The sequence below is a fragment of the Lytechinus variegatus genome, chromosome 1, assembly GCF_018143015.1.
Source record: "Lytechinus variegatus isolate NC3 chromosome 1, Lvar_3.0, whole genome shotgun sequence".
Lineage (NCBI taxonomy): Eukaryota > Metazoa > Echinodermata > Echinoidea > Temnopleuroida > Toxopneustidae > Lytechinus > Lytechinus variegatus.
This window is the reverse complement of record NC_054740.1, coordinates 24,312,497-24,328,979: the sequence shown is the minus strand read 5'-3', so window position 1 is coordinate 24,328,979 and position 16,483 is coordinate 24,312,497. Positions and strand designations below refer to the sequence as shown.

Below are 16,483 nucleotides of genomic sequence, written 5' to 3'. Positions count from 1 at the left end.
AAAGAGAAACGAAAAAAAGAGACAATGGAAAAGAAAGGAGAGGGATCGAAAAGACAAGAAAAAAGAATAAATAAATGAATGAGTACAGAAAAAAGGGGAAAAAAAGAAAGAATGAAAGAACAAAAGAACGAAAGAAAGGAGGAAAGAATAAAAGAAAGAAAGACAACGGATCGAAAGAGAGAGAAAGAGTGATAGTGAATATCAACGGCGATTTCTTCTGCAACATAAACGCCCTTGTCTGCAATAACACTTTCGCAAAAAGTTCAATAATCAATGGGAGCTCTGCCAAAAGAAAACTGCCAAATTGACATGAACCTGACTGTATTATCTCTGTATTTCTGGCTTATGATACATAAGGGTGCGTGCATTTGATTTGCTTGGACTTGATTTGTTTATATAAATTCTACCCGTGGAAAATATATATGTATTCACAGTTGGCATCTTGCCTAGACGTTTTTATTCATAAGTGAAATAGATTATTTTAGGCCTACATAATAATAATGATAATAATAATAATAGCTGGATTTATATAGCGCTTTTTGCCCGATGATACAAAGCGCTTGCTAATATTATCCCGGCTTTAGCTCGAGCTACCATCAACGGCACTCAATGCATGGAAGGAATTAATCCTACCGGGTACTCATTCACCTCACGTGGGTCGAGTGCAGTACAGTGTGGATAACTTTCTTGCTGAAGGAAAACACGTCATGGCTACGATTCGAACCCACGACCCTCTGTTTGAACGACGAGAGTCAGAACCACTAGACCACGTCATGCCCACATGAAGAGATTATTTTTTAGCAACATAGCCCGGTTTCTTGAAATAGAACGGTCTGAAATTCAGGGAGTGAGATTAGTCAGAATGATAATCACTGTGTGATGAAGTTACGAAAAAGAAGACTTAAGTAATAAGTTCTTTTAAAACCTCCTCAAGACCCACCCTTGATCAAAGACTCAGTTAGGGTCTGTGCCTAGAGAGTATGAAAATGAGTTACAATGTTCTGGCAAACACAACACATTTACATTAACGAATCACGATTTTTGTTTTCAATCAGAATAGACTGTCCTAAAAAAAAGCGAATGATACCATGGTCACATTTGCTCTATGACGGCCGTACGGCAAGTCGAAAACAGCCGTTTCAACATTTTTTTTGCACCAACTACATACAGGTGGTTGAATTGAAACTAATAAAACAGCTGTTTTAGACTCGCCGTACCGCCGCCGTAGTAGTAATAATAATAATAGCGGCATATTTACCCAGGGTAGCCACTGTTGTTGCGAGACTATTCGTCAACATGAATGTTTAAATACATAACTACTAAGGCGTCTCAAATCTGACGCGCCCTTGAAAGAGGAAATTATTCATCATTTTTGTTTGTTTTATCTAGTTTATGCAACATTATCATTATGTTATTGTTCATAATATCATTATTTTTTCTTAAGATAGAATGACGATTTTAGGATCATAACTTCCCCTTTTTGTATTTTATGTTTCATTAAAAATCGGATCGAAATACACTATTTACAGTTTATTCAAGAAGATTAAGGAATTGGATTACATGTGATCACAACATTTTCAAAGATTAGGAACGATTAGGAGAGAAAATGGGGCTGAAAATAAGGTTACAACTTCTCTGGTTGTATTTGGCACTTTGAAGGTAAATACAATTCTATGCAGCGCCGTAATAAACCAAACAATTTTGAGGGGGGCAACTATATTCCTTATGGGGCAAAATTTCTAAAATGCAACGAGCGAGATTTGAATTTTCATACAAAGATCTAATTTTGTGCTAAATTTTTATATGATATTCAGAAAAAATATAATAGTTTACCCTTTTTCCTTTCCCTTTCTTCCTTTTTCCTTGGTTGCAAAGTGGCCCCATTGCGAGACAATATTCTCTCTGCAGCCCACATATTTAACCACACTGCAAAAACTCCGGTGTTGATTTAACACCAACACCAATGCAGTGCATTGGCGGATCCAGGGAGTGAGGCCAGCCCCTCCCCCACCGCAAAAAAATGTAGAAAACAGAAAGGAGGGCGAAGGGGGAGAAAGGGAGGGAAATAAGAAGAAGAAGATAGAAGATGATGATGATGAGAAACAGGAGGAGAAGAATAGGAGGAGAAAGAAGAATTTCAGATACAGGATGGATAAAAAAAAACGATTACCGCTAGTAGTAGCTCCCTCCAGGGGCGGCGAACCTGGGGGGGGGGGGGGGGCTGAGGAGGACCCGTTTTATGTGTGAGAAATAATTGCTCCCTTGCCTTTTGTAAGTGCTCCTTCTCGAATCAGTGCCCCTTTTTGGCCAGGGAATGTGCTCTGTGCCCCCTTTGACCCGTTACGTGTTAACAGTATCCCTTGGAAACAAGAAAACAATATCTTATCAAGAAAAAAATGTGAAAATAATCCTACGTGCCTTAAGTTTCATGAGTCATGTGAGTGGGGTAGCTATAAGCAGTGACATACTGATGGGGGATTATAGCCCCCCCCCTCCCCCGAAAAAAAATTACGACCCCCCCAAAAAAAAAACAAAGGAAGAAAAGGAAGGAGAGAAGGGTGAAATATGATATTTTTAAAATTACATTTTCATTTTAAGAATGTCAAAATTTTTGCTCGCTCGCAGCTTCTTATAATTTTACGTGATATGACTCATCTAGCCTCCTCCAAAATTTTGGTTCACTACTGTAGATAAGTCATTTTTTTCTTTTTTTAAGATAGTGTCCTTTTCGAAATAAAAAAAATGCCCTTTTTCCTCTCTGCCCACCCTCACTTCTAAATTCGCTCCGCCGCCCCTTCCTCCCTCCCTAACTAGAATAGGTTATTATTCGATGTTATCAAGCTACCTCCATCCGCCCTCTCACCTAAACACCCTTCTCCTGGTAACCACCCCCGTAGCCACCTCTCTTGAATACATCGCCCCCACGCGCAATCTCGAGCTCCCTCTCGTAATACTATCATTGAAATACAAACATGTCATTACATCATTGCCACTTTCCCGATTACCTCAGCTATACCGTTTTATTCTACAATAGATGCAAATATTGATACAGCAACATTCACGTCCCATATGATAATATTTATATATATGGAAACCAAACATACTAGAAAGGTCTAAAGGTCCCAATACCCTTGACGCCGGGAAAGAAGTATGATCTGTTCTTGATTAAATTGCTAAGATGGCGGTCCGTTGTGCAGTAAGTCGTCTGCAAACCTTGTTCGGATACAAGAATGTGGCTACCAGGGTAAAGAGAGTTGCCACAGTTGTCTCATCACGGTCTCAGTCCACCTTACCACCGCTTGTAACGGCCGATGAGTGGTGGGGAAAATGTCAGACAGCCGAGGTCTTGGGTGAGAAGATGTCGTATTACGACTCGGATGCTGTAAAAACCAGTGGCAATAAACACGCAGTTATATTCCTTCATGGTAACCCGACGTCTTCATACCTGTGGAGGAATATTATACCTCGCGTGGAACCCGTCGCTCGGTGTCTTGCGCCTGATCTTATTGGTCAGGGACGTTCGAACAAGCTCGCTAACCATTCCTACCGTTTTGTTGATCACTACCGATATCTTTCTGCTTGGTTTGATACCGTCAACTTACCAGAAAAGTTACTTCACGCGACTTTTTAAAGGGGGTAGATTTAACACCCTGCTATGGCTTTAAGAAATAGGGGTGGGGAAGAAACAGTTTTGTCCTCATAAATTTTAAAAACACAGGGGACTATGGGGACAATATACCATTGATACCATTGCTATTACAAGATTTAAAAAATGATGTTTTCTTTGGGTTGTCTTAATTGCATCCCCGCCCCTCCATTGACACCACCCTTGCGCCCCTGTAGTATTACAAATGTCGTTTTTAACAAATAAGTACATAACAATCATCCTACTATTTATCTAATTTACTCTATTCATTACAGTTGCTAAAATGATCGAATGCGTTTGAACTGTCATTTAAACGAGTAATGAGTTTCCTTAAAAGAAGGAAGTACAAAAGGTCAATCGTACATTCACTTCGCTCCCTTTCTGATGTTCACACTTTGCACGCTGAATTAGATATAATGGTATAGAAATGCAACTCTTATTTTTATATTTTCTGCTATGGATGCTACACTAACATTTAAGCCGATGTTGTCGATTTTCTGTAGATTATGTGACGAGGAAACTAATTGCCATGATTGCTGTTTGTGATGATTTTATTTAAAACATGTAAATAATTATACAACACAACTTTAAAAGTTGTGTTATTTAATTATTTACATGTTTTAAATAAAATCATGACTAATGAACATCAGGGAAAGTTTTAGCATTCGCCTACGAAAAGTATATGACACCCATTGTTGACAATCCAAAAAAAAAAAAAAACCGAGAGTAGTTCACCTATATAAAATAATTATTTTTTTTTTCAGGTAAGCATAGTGTGCCATGACTGGGGTTCAGGCCTGGGATTTCACTGGTCCAATGAACACAGGAATAGACTAGAAGGTCAGCAAATTACACTTATTTTCAATTCTATACAATTCAATTTAATTTAAATTCTTTCTTAGTGAATTAATTACAAATCACTACACAAATACATATTTTAAAATATCTATCATTATAATAAATGATTTGGGTGCCCCGAAATGCAGAGGCATGGGGGGACCCAACATATAATCATAAAACTGTAAAGTGCCTAATATATAGCTAAAGCTCTTTTTTATAGCTCTTTTTAAATCCAACGCATATTCATGGAGTCATGGACATTATTTCTAACTTAGGCAACAAGAAAAGCTCTGGATATGACGATATTAATAACATTATAGTAAAAGCAATTATTCCATTCATTGTTATTCCCCTAGTTCATATTTTTAATTCATATTTAACTAACGGGCAAGTTCCTGATTCTATGAAAATCGCTAAAGTTATCCCATTGTATAAAAAGGGGGACAGGCTGAGTGTTAATAATTATCGTCCAATCTCTTTTTAAAAAATTTTAAACAAATCATATATTTTCGAACTTTCACTTTCTTAAAAGAACATGATATATTCTCAAATTTTCCATTCGGCTTTAAAGAAAAACACAGTACCGTTCATGCTCTTTTGTCATTCATTGAAAAGGTAGCTCATGTCTTAGATAAATCTTCTCATATGGTTGGTATATTCCTTGACCTATCCAAGGCCTTTGATACAATCAACCACGAAATATTACTTAGCAAACTTTTTCATTATGGTATACGTGGCAAGGCTTTGGAGTGGTTCAGGAATTACCTTTCCAATCGAAAACAATTTGTTTCACTGAATGACCATTTATCCAACTTTTAGGACATTAATTGCGGTGTGCCACAAGGAATCCTTTTGGGACCTATTCTTTTCACAATATATATTAACGATTTTTGCAGATCATCTGATATGTTGTCTTTCATAATCTTTGCTGATGACACCGATTTATTTTTTTCTGATAAAGACCCACACTCTCTTGTTCAAACAATCAAGAACTGCCTAAAATTACTCGAATGAATTAGAAGTAACAAACTTTCTCTTAATATTGAAGAAAAAACAAAATACATGTTGTATAGTAACATCTTAAATTCATTACCTAATAGTATTAAGTTTGATAATTTTCAATGGGAATGTGTATCGAATATTGATTTTTAGGTGTCACTGTAGACAATAAACTTTCTTGGAAGTGTCATATTGACAATATTTGCAAAACAATTTCTCGTAATATTGTGTCATGAATAAATTAAGAATGTTCCTCCCGTCGACTAGCTTCCTTACTCACACTATACTCTTCTTTAGTATTACCATATCTTCTTTACGGTCTTCTTATATTGGAAACACTCATCAAACTTTACTTACCAGGATTTTATTGCTGCAAAAGAAAGCACTTCGACTTGTTTTTTCTTTCCATGTATGTTTCCACACTGATCCTATTTTTTACGAAAACAAAATTTTGAAGATCGGTGATCTTTACCTACTCCAGCTTGGGCAATTTATGTACCAATACAATAATAATATGCTTCCTCTTATTTTTCATGACAGGTTCTTAAAAAACAGCTCCTCACACAATTACTCTATTAGACGTCGCGATGATCTTTATTTGCCTATGCTTAGAATGCTGTTCGCTCAAAATACATTTATATATAGGGGCCCAAAATTTTGGAACTCTCTTCACCCAGATATCAAGTTTTTCCTTCTCTTAATCCATTTAAAAGAAAATTAAAATTCATTTTGTTACAGTCTTACAATACCTCACATTGATTCCTTTACCTCTATGATTTGTTTGTTCATTTAATGTTTACCTGTTTACAGATTACCCTCGGTGATTGTGTTAGATTGACTACACTTCTATCATCCTCTCTCTCTCTCTCTCTCTCTCACTCACTCTCTTTGCCTTTCTCTTTCTCCATTTTAGCAGTTTGTGCAGCAATGTTTGTTTATTTTTACTCTGTTGTTTTGTGTGTCTTATTTTTGTTGTTGTTTCGTTTTGTCTTCGTGTCTTTTTTGTCTCTGCTCACCTTTTGATATTAATTTCCTATACTGTAATACTTTTTTATATCTTTATTTCATTATCCATTTTGTATTGCTGCTTCCTTTGGCCCATATAGATTAAGTGATATACTTTTTTTTTCTTCTTGAGTGGTCCACACTTTACAAGCTTTGCTTTTCAGTGGGCCAGTCCATTTTCCCAACATATCTTGCATATTGTTATTATAAAATTGGAAATATCATCTTCTGTATCAGAGGTATATTCTTTATATTTGATTCATTTGAATATTTACGTCATTTATATTTCTGATGTTATGTTTTATTTATTGTAATTATTGCATTATAAATTTTGTTGGATGAATGAATAAATAAATGAAATTAATTAAATTGAATAAATGAAATGAATAAAGACACCACCCCAAACGAACATTGTAAGGACTATATTTTCGGAATTCATGACGAGCATGCGAGTTCATTTTTCACCATAGTCATCTAATGCGAGTGTCAATCGCGTGCGGATATATATATATATTTTTTTTTTAGAATACACATTAACACATGAAGAACTTTTTGTAGCCAAAAACATGATACGCATCTCACTAAGACATTGAAGTGAGCTTAACACTTTATTTTGATATTCAGACATGAAGAGATGCATTCTAAGGCTTGTTTTTGAAATTCATGAAGACCACACGTATTTTATTAACCGAAATGATGCGAGAGCGAAGCGCGAGCTGAAAATTGTTGATATTCAGACCCGAAAAGGGGACACTTTAAGAACCAGGGGCCGCGGAACGGTTTTCAAATTGGGGGGGGGGGGTGGGGGTGGGGGCTGACCATGTAAAAATCACAACCATATGGTCATTTATACATTTTTTGAAAAAGTTTTTGAAAGGGGGGTCTGAAGCCACCCCCCCCCCGCTCCCGCGGCCCCTGAAAACTGTTTTATTCAAGAATTCATGAAGAGCATAAATATCTCAGCAATTCACTGCTGCAAACGTAAGCACGGACTGGAAATTGTTTACATTCATACCTAAAATGGAGGCAATCACTTTACGTGGTCATAAAAAAGCATATGCAACTACATTTAATAATAAGCTAGAAGTGTGAAAACGGGCTGTTTTAGTGCCATTCTATCCCCTTGAACATGATTATTTATCTCATTTAACAGACAATGCGAGCACCAGGCAGGCGCGTAGCCAGGGGGGCGGTGGGGGCGGTCGCCCCCCCCAAAACGTCCCCAAAAAGAAAAAAAAGAAGGAAAAAAAGAGAGGAGAAAAGGAAAAGGGAAGGGAGGAAAGGGAAGAAAGGAAGGTAGCTTTGTGTTTTTTTTTATTCTTTATTTTTTTCTCAAAAGAGAAACTCCTTCACTCTTCTTGCTCTAAATTTATATATGAATTTTGCTTCCGCGCTGCGCGCGGTTAGATGACAATATTGAAGTTCTCCATTGTTTGCCAGTTAAAGTTAAAATTGTATACATTACGGTATGAATTTGAGTAAGGTTAGACCGAAGTAAATATATGTTATAAGTTATATATATATAAGTTATCTTTTTTTTCAATTGATCGCGCAACTTCTGGTCTGGTCGGCTCCGGGCGGGTAAAATCTTTATATCATATTTTGCCGTCACCTACATAAAGTCAACTTCGCCCGCTTTTCAGCTCATTACTAAACAACAATAATTTTGGGGCAAACAGGTTCCTAATTTCGTTCGTGTCGTATTAAATAATTAAAAAGTACAATATTTTTTTATCAAATTGTATTAAACTTCATGTCATTTCCCTGTATACATTCATCTCCTGTCCTGTTATGCGCCCTCAGTTTGAAATTTTGAATGACACTTAAGTTTCTTTATATTCAAAATGAAGCGCTTCAGGATAAGTAAAAAAAAATTAAGAACCAGGGGCCGCGGAACGGTTTTCAAATTGGGGGGGGGGGTGGGGGCTGACCATGTAAAAATCACAACCATATGGTCATTTATACATTTTTTGAAAAAGTTTTTGAAGGGGGGGGGGGTCTGAAGCCACCCCCCCCCCGCTCCCGCGGCCCCTGAAAACTGTTTTATTCAAGAATTCATGAAGAGCATAAATATCTCAGCAATTCACTGCTGCAAACGTAAGCACGGACTGGAAATTGTTTACATTCATACCTAAAATGGAGGCAATCACTTTACGTGGTCATAAAAAAGCATATGCAACTACATTTAATAATAAGCTAGAAGTGTGAAAACGGGCTGTTTTAGTGCCATTCTATCCCCTTGAACATGATTATTTATCTCATTTAACAGACAATGCGAGCACCAGGCAGGCGCGTAGCCAGGGGGGCGGTGGGGGCGGTCGCCCCCCCAAAACGTCCCCAAAAAGAAAAAAAAGAAGGAAAAAAAGAGAGGAGAAAAGGAAAAGGGAAGGGAGGAAAGGGAAGAAAGGAAGGTAGCTTTGTGTTTTTTTTTATTCTTTATTTTTTTCTCAAAAGAGAAACTCCTTCACTCTTCTTGCTCTAAATTTATATATGAATTTTGCTTCCGCGAAACACGACCAGTTTGTTCCGCCGGCGATTCTTGGCACTTTATTGGGGAGATAATTCGCAAAAATACACGGCACTCTCTAATACAAATATACAACTTCTCAATTGCGGGAAAATCCCTTTTTGCTGAATGGCAATATATAACGTGATATCCTGGTCACATCTCGAACAGGAAAGGGTTAGCCAGTCGCCAGACTGTGGTGGACGTCTGGTTTCCCGGGAGGGGGGAGGGGGTTACACATGGGCTTTTCAAGTTCCATATCAAATTAAAATATTTAAAAGAGGATGTTTATTTCTTGATTCGGTCCTTTTTCTACCTCCGGAGCGTATTAGCAGCAACACAAAAGCCCAATTACATACGCTTATTCTATACTTCTTACGCAACCTCCACACAACTCGTCAAAACTTACTCAGTACTTCATGATTGCATCAATTAGAGCCTTAAATGAATAGCGGCCCTTCCAACGGCGCCGTTGATCTCCGACCTTAGCGGAGGAAGAATACAGGAGAGAGATTCACATAAAAAGATAATTTACTCATGGCCGTATATGCAGATCTTTTTTTTTTAGAGGATGGGGAGGGGGGGGAGACGTGTAACCTTTTTTAAAGAAACTCTAAATTGAGGGAGCGAACAAACTGAGTTTGTCATTGGAACACTTTTTCATTTTTTAAGGGAAGTTGAAGAATTTCGTACACAATTTTGGTGAGATTTGTGAACATTTTCATTTTAAAAATATAACTTTTCACATTTGTTTTGGGTACCAAGTGCGTATATTAACCACCAAGAGTCAAACTATGAATTTACAGCCCGGGTTCACAACCGACTTTATTAACATAAATTTATAAGAAATTATTCTGATGGACTTTATTATATCCAGGGATCGAGGGGTTGTCTTTGAGCAAAGTCACCGCCAAACTATGCGTAGTAATATACGATTGTAATTGTGAACATTGTCCTTTCCTTTAGGTCTGGTGCATATGGAGAGTATCGTACAAGCCCTTCCAGGGTGGGAGCTCTTCGACGAGTACAGCTTGCGGGAAACCTTCCAGGGTATCCGCTCCGAGGCCGGTGAAGAGATGGTCCTGAAGCAGAACATGTTTGTGGAACAGCTCATCCCTTTCGCCGTCATCCGGAAACTGCGGGTTGAGGAGATGGATGCCTACCGCCAGCCCTTCAAGAACCCCGGGGGAGGACCGACGTCCGACCCTGACATGGCCTCGCGAGATCCCCATCTTGGGTGATGGCCCGGACGAAATGATCGTCAGAGCTACGGCCTACAACGCTTTCCTCAAGGACTCGGCGGATCTACCCAAACTCTGCATCCTGGCCACTCCTGGAATCCTCAGTGACTGGATCGAAAGGATCACCGAAGATTGGCCCAACCAGAAGAAGGTCAGGTGCGAGGGCCACCATTTCCTCCAAGAAGACTCTCCCATCCAGATAGGGGATCACATCAAGGAATTCTTATCAGAAATTTATGAATAGACTTATAGCTTGGAAATAAATTATAGAGTGTAGTAAACTTACATACATCCCCCGAAAAATCTGGGCTATTTTATATCCATGCTTGATAAGGCTACCACCACACCAATGATACCGACCCCAGATCGACCATGCTAAATTACGTAATTTCCAATGGCATGCCATCGGTCGGTTTGGAGTAGGTTCGTCGATGGGACTGTATATAGCATGAAACAATTTTTGAAGATTTTCCAATCAAATAAAGGATATAAAGGACTTTGTAGATGTAGCCTCATAGAGCCTTTTATCGTTCATTGTTGCGACATATATGCAGGTACATCACCGAATTATGGATCTCTTCTGTTTCTGATACCAGCTACACTGCTAACCCCCCCCCTGATTTTACAGGAAAAAAAACCCAAAATATTTTGCAGAATCATTTATTAAAGAGGAATTTTTCTGCAATTCAACAGGTCTGTTTTAAAAGGGGAAAAGAAAAATTTGTAAGGTTCCATACACCAACTACCAATTTCCTGTAAGATTACGAAATCTGGTATGATTACAGGTGTTCTCGAGACTCTGCTGCAGGAACTTCTTTTATTTTAAGGATAAATTTTCTACAGTGTATATAAAAATAATTTCCTCTGTACAAAAATGTTCAGCTAGCTAGATGTCATGCAAGCTTCTACTATGTATGCATACTGAGGTGGTATGATTCAAACACATTACCTTTCTTTTGATAGATCAATCCCATCTCCCCTTTCGTAGTGTCGAAGACGTAACTGAATTTAGATACATCCTAAACAACAAAACTTCTTACTTGTGGAACGGGATTGATCATATTCCAAGTCAAATCAATAAAGATTTCTAGACACCATGCAAAGCAACATTGTGAGAATGGCTGGTGGCTCCTCCTAAGTCGAATCTCTGTGGCACCAGAGATTTGTTATTTTATTTTATTATATTTACCAATATAAAAACAATACATATAAAATCACAACATAATATAATACATGATAAAATAACATTGGATGGATCGCCCTACTCAGCTGAGCCATTGCAGCACAACTGTTCTGCCGAGTGGTCCAGCTTTCGATTATGGCATATTTTACTTTAGAAGATGCGGCAACACATTTTTTGAAATAAATAATCTAGTCTCAAATATTGCTTAAAGTTCGGCGATTATTCGACTTGTGAAAAACCGACTTCGACGTGTTAGACAGAATCTCTTGTAATTTTAACATATGTGAACTAAACATAATGAATCTGAAGTGGAATTTACGAGGGCATATTCTAATAGATATTCCAAAGAACTTTCTTCTTTGATGTATTTGATTCCCTATATCTACAAGGTTTAGGTATCTCGTCTTTATTTTTTGAAAGTGCCTAATCACACAAACCGGTACTATGTAAGTTTTTGACATAATTATAGGACAAGTCTAGCCACACATAATTTTGATTTGAACAAGAGACTAATGTATCGATGACATTACTCATTTGAAAAAAGAGGAGAAAGACTAACAAGCATTAAATAAAAAATCAATATCGGATGTAAAATCAAAGTTCTCAGTTTAATTTTAAAAGAATGATTTGCAGAAGTCTTGTCGATGCAAGATTGGCATAAACTGTAATATATTTGTGTTTTTAATTTCAAAATATGAAAATATTTTTGTCGATCCCAGAAATTTGATTCTGCATAGCGTAGAGATAATCAACTCGATTCTGAGTCAGAGTGATATATTTCCTATCTACTCTGACTGTATGTACTCAATTCTCAAGTGATCATTTCTAGTCATATTCATTTTAGCCGGTCATTTTACCTCTGCAAATAAGAGCTGAGACATGCACCAGCTAACGCCATTCCGAGTCATCTCTAACCCACTGACATAAATGTGTGGAATTTATCCTAAGTCCTATTTTTGTAATTTTTTAATTACTAGCATATTTTTTGTACATTTTTCAGCTTTTTTAAAGATGCATTTAAATGAGACATAAGCAGTTGCACTTCAACAAATTTTATATCCAAACATAAATATAGGCCTATTAAATAAAAAAATCTATACACTGCCAATCAGTCCTAAATGCTCTGTTATACTTATTCGAAATGAAAAGGGATAGAAAAGAGAAACGAAAAAAAAGAGACAATGGAAAAGAAAGGAGAGGGATCGAAAAGACAAGAAAAAAGAATAAATAAATGAATGAATACAGAAAAAAGGGAAAAAAAGAAAGAATGAAAGAACAAAAGAAAGGAGGAAAGAATAAAAGAAAGAAAGACAACGGATCGAAAGAGAGAGAGAGAGAGTGATAGTGAATATCAGCGGCGATTTCTTCTGCAACATAAACGCCCTTGTCTGCAATAACACTTTCGCAAAAAGTTCAGTAATTAATGGGAGCTCTGCCAAATTGACATGAACCTGACTGTATTATCTCTGTATTTCTGGCTTATGATACATAAGGGTGCGTGCATTTGATTTGCTTGGACTTGATTTGTTTATATAGATTCTACCCGTGGAAAATATATATGTATTCACAGTTGGCATCTTGCCTAGACGTTTTTATTCATAAGTGAAATAGATTATTTTAGGCCTACATAATAATAATGATAATGATAATAATAATAATAGCTGGATTTATATAGCGCTTTTTGCCCGATGATACAAAGCGCTTGCTAATATTATCCCGGCTTTAGCTCGAGCTACCATCAACGGCACTCAATGCATGGAAGGAATTAATCCTACCGGGTACTCATTCACCTCACGTGGGTCGAGTGCAGTACAGTGTGGATAACTTTCTTGCTGAAGGAAAACACGTCATGGCTACGATTCGAACCCACGACCCTCTGTTTGAACGACGAGAGTCAGAACCACTAGACCACGTCATGCCCACATGAAGAGATTATTTTTTAGCAACATAGCCCGGTTTCTTGAAATAGAACGGTCTGAAATTCAGGGAGTGAGATTAGTCAGAATGATAATCACTGTGTGATGAAGTTACGAAAAAGAAGACTTAAGTAATAAGTTCTTTTAAAACCTCCTCAAGACCCACCCTTGATCACAGCCTCAGTTAGGGTCTGTGCCTAGAGAGTATGAAAATGGGTTACAATCTTCTGGCAAACACGACACACTTACATTAACGAATCACGATTTTTGTTTTCAATCAGAATAGGCTGTCCTATAAAAAAAAGCGAATGATACCATGGTCACATTTGCTCTATGGCGGCCGTACGGCAAGTCGAAAACAGCCGTTTCAACATTTTTTTTTTGTACCAACTACATACAGGTGGTTTGAATTGAAACTAATAAAACAGCTGTTTTAGACTCGCCGTACCGCCGCCGTAGTAGTAATAATAATAATAGCGGCATATATACCCACACTGTAGCCACTTCAGTTCCAAAAACTGTTCTCCCAGCGGGCCCTGCTATTATTATCCCGGCTTTAGCACGGCTACCTTGATCGAGCGCTCGAGCATTCGAGGAATTTCTTCCTACCGGGTACCCATTCACCTCACCTGGGTCGAGTGCAGCACAATGTGGATAAATTTCTTGCTAAAGGAAATTGCACCATGGCTGAGACTCGAACCCACGACCCTCTGTTTCAAAGTCCGAAGACTAATCCACTGGGCCACAACGCTCCACACGTAGAGCAAATGTGACCAAGGTATAGGAAAGAAAATGAACGAGAGAGACAAAAAAGAGAGAGAAAAGAAGGAGGATGGGAGGTGCGGATAGGAGGAGGGATGGGAATCGGAAATATTGGTGGTGGTGATGGGGGGGGGGGGTGTGAATACATAAAAGTGAATAACAGGTTACCTACATTACCATGCGCACTTTAACATTAATGGAAGGATCCTGATGCGGCCTATGTATGATTTCCGGCGCCTTAATACAAGAGCGATGGCAGCAGCCACGAGAAGCTCGATATTTATCGCTGACATAATAAAGGGGGAACTTTCGCATGAAATACTTTCGAGAGGTAAACAAACTGGGATTTTCAGCCAAAAACAAAGTGTTTTGTTACGCCTACATTATAATGAAACCTTGGTGAAATACAGATCCTCGAGATCAAAACCGAGCATATACAGGATTTCAGAGTGAATACAGGAACCTGCGACTTCAAATCAGAATTTGAAACATAGCATTCAGCTGAGCTTGCAACTTATCGCGCGTGGAATCTCGGTACAGGGGTCTTTGGGAGAGAAAAAAAATTGACCTCTGACGTCATTAAAGAGGATAAGTTCTCCGGTTTGCTTTCATACTGGCTGTTTCACCGGCGAAGTTATCCACCTCTAGAGGTGGAGAAGTTCGCCGGCGAACTTCACCGGTGAAGTTCTCCTGTGTACCTTTCATACTGGACACTTTCCCCTTCGCTGGCGAACTTCGCCGGTGAAAAGCGCAATATGAAAGGGGTATAAGGCGTCTCGAATCTGACGCGCTCTTTAAAGAGGAAATTATTCATCATTTTTGTTTGTTTTATCTAGTTTATGCAACATTATCATTATGTTATTGTTCATAATATCATTATTTTTTCTTAAGATAGAATGAAGATTTTAGGATCAGGGCCCTTTTTGTATTTTGTTTCATTAAGAATCGGATCGAAAAACACTATTTACAGTTTATTCAAGAAGATTAAGGAATTGGATTACATGTGATCACAACATTTTCAAAGATTAAGAACGATGATTAGGAAAGAAAATGGGGCTGAAAATAAGGTTACAACTTCTCTGGTTGTATTTGGCACTTTGAAGGTAAATACAATTCTATGCAGCGCCGTAATAAACCAAACAATTTTGAGGGGGGCAACTATATTCCTTATGGGGCAAAATTTCTAAAATGCAACGAGCGAGATTTGAGTTTTTATACAAAGATCTAATTTTGTGCTAAATTTTTATATGATGTTCAGAAAAAATATAATAGTTTACCCTATTTCCTTTCCCTTTCTTCCTTTTTCCTTGGTTGCAAAGTGGCCCCATTGCGAGACAATATTCTCTCTGCAGCCCACACATTTAACCACACTGCAAAAAATCCGGTGTTGATTTAACACCAGCCCGGAATCTATATTATGTCCACACCAGACAAGTGTTAAAAAACACCAGTTTCGTTCTGGTCTAACACTAAAAATGTGTTTATATAACACCAATTAGTATTAAAACAAGATCGGTTTGATTCCAATCTGGTGTTGTTTCAACTGAATACTTCTCGTGTGGACATATATAGATTCCCTGCTGGTGTTAAATCAACACCGGAGTTTTTGCAGTTCATTGGCGGATCCAGGGGGTGCCGGGCCAGCCCCTCCCCCACCGCAAAAAAAAATGAAGAAAACAGGAAGGAAGGGAAAGGCGAGGAGAAAGAGAAGGAAAGAAGAAGCTAATGATGAGAAAGAGGAGGAGGAGGAAGAATTTCAGATACAGGACGGTTAAAAAAACGATTACCCCCGCGATCAAAGTGACATACCTAGTACCAAATCCTTATATTATCAAAAGTGTGATTTCCTCTCGCGCGCTCGACTCGCCCACACAATCATGACAATTATGTACGTATAATGACATCAAGGCTGGTTTTGATGAACAAGAATGTCAAGTCTACTTTAAAATCTAAAATCAATAAATGTTCATAATAACAAGAAAAATCACCCTCGAAAATGCATCCACCACTGCCTCCCACCCCCTTCCCCACTCTTTCCTCCACTCTCTCTCTTCTTTTTCCTCTCCCCCCCTCTCTCTTGTCTCCCCATGTCCGCTTCCTTTTGGCATCCGTTAAAAATCAGCACCCACAAGAAACACAAATGTATATAGTTCAGCCTCATCTTGTCAGTTCCAGAATTCAAATTCTGCTCGGTACTGCCACTGGCCAAAAATCATACGGAAGTATGCTCTAAATGAATTATGAACTTCAGGACCGTTTTTGCTCCCTTGCCTTTTGTAAGTGCTCCTTCTCGAATCAGTGCCCCTTTTTGGCCAGGGAATGTGCCTATTACGAACGTGTTCTGTGCCCCCTTTGACCCGTTACGTGTTAACAGTATCCCTTGAA

General features: G+C 38.2%; 1 pseudogene; it reads left to right on the top strand.

Annotated features, from left to right (window-relative positions):
* The first annotated feature begins 3,178 nt into the window (after positions 1–3,178).
* On the top strand, positions 3,179–10,833 carry LOC121406319 (annotated as a pseudogene).
* The last annotated feature ends 5,650 nt before the right edge of the window (positions 10,834–16,483 follow it).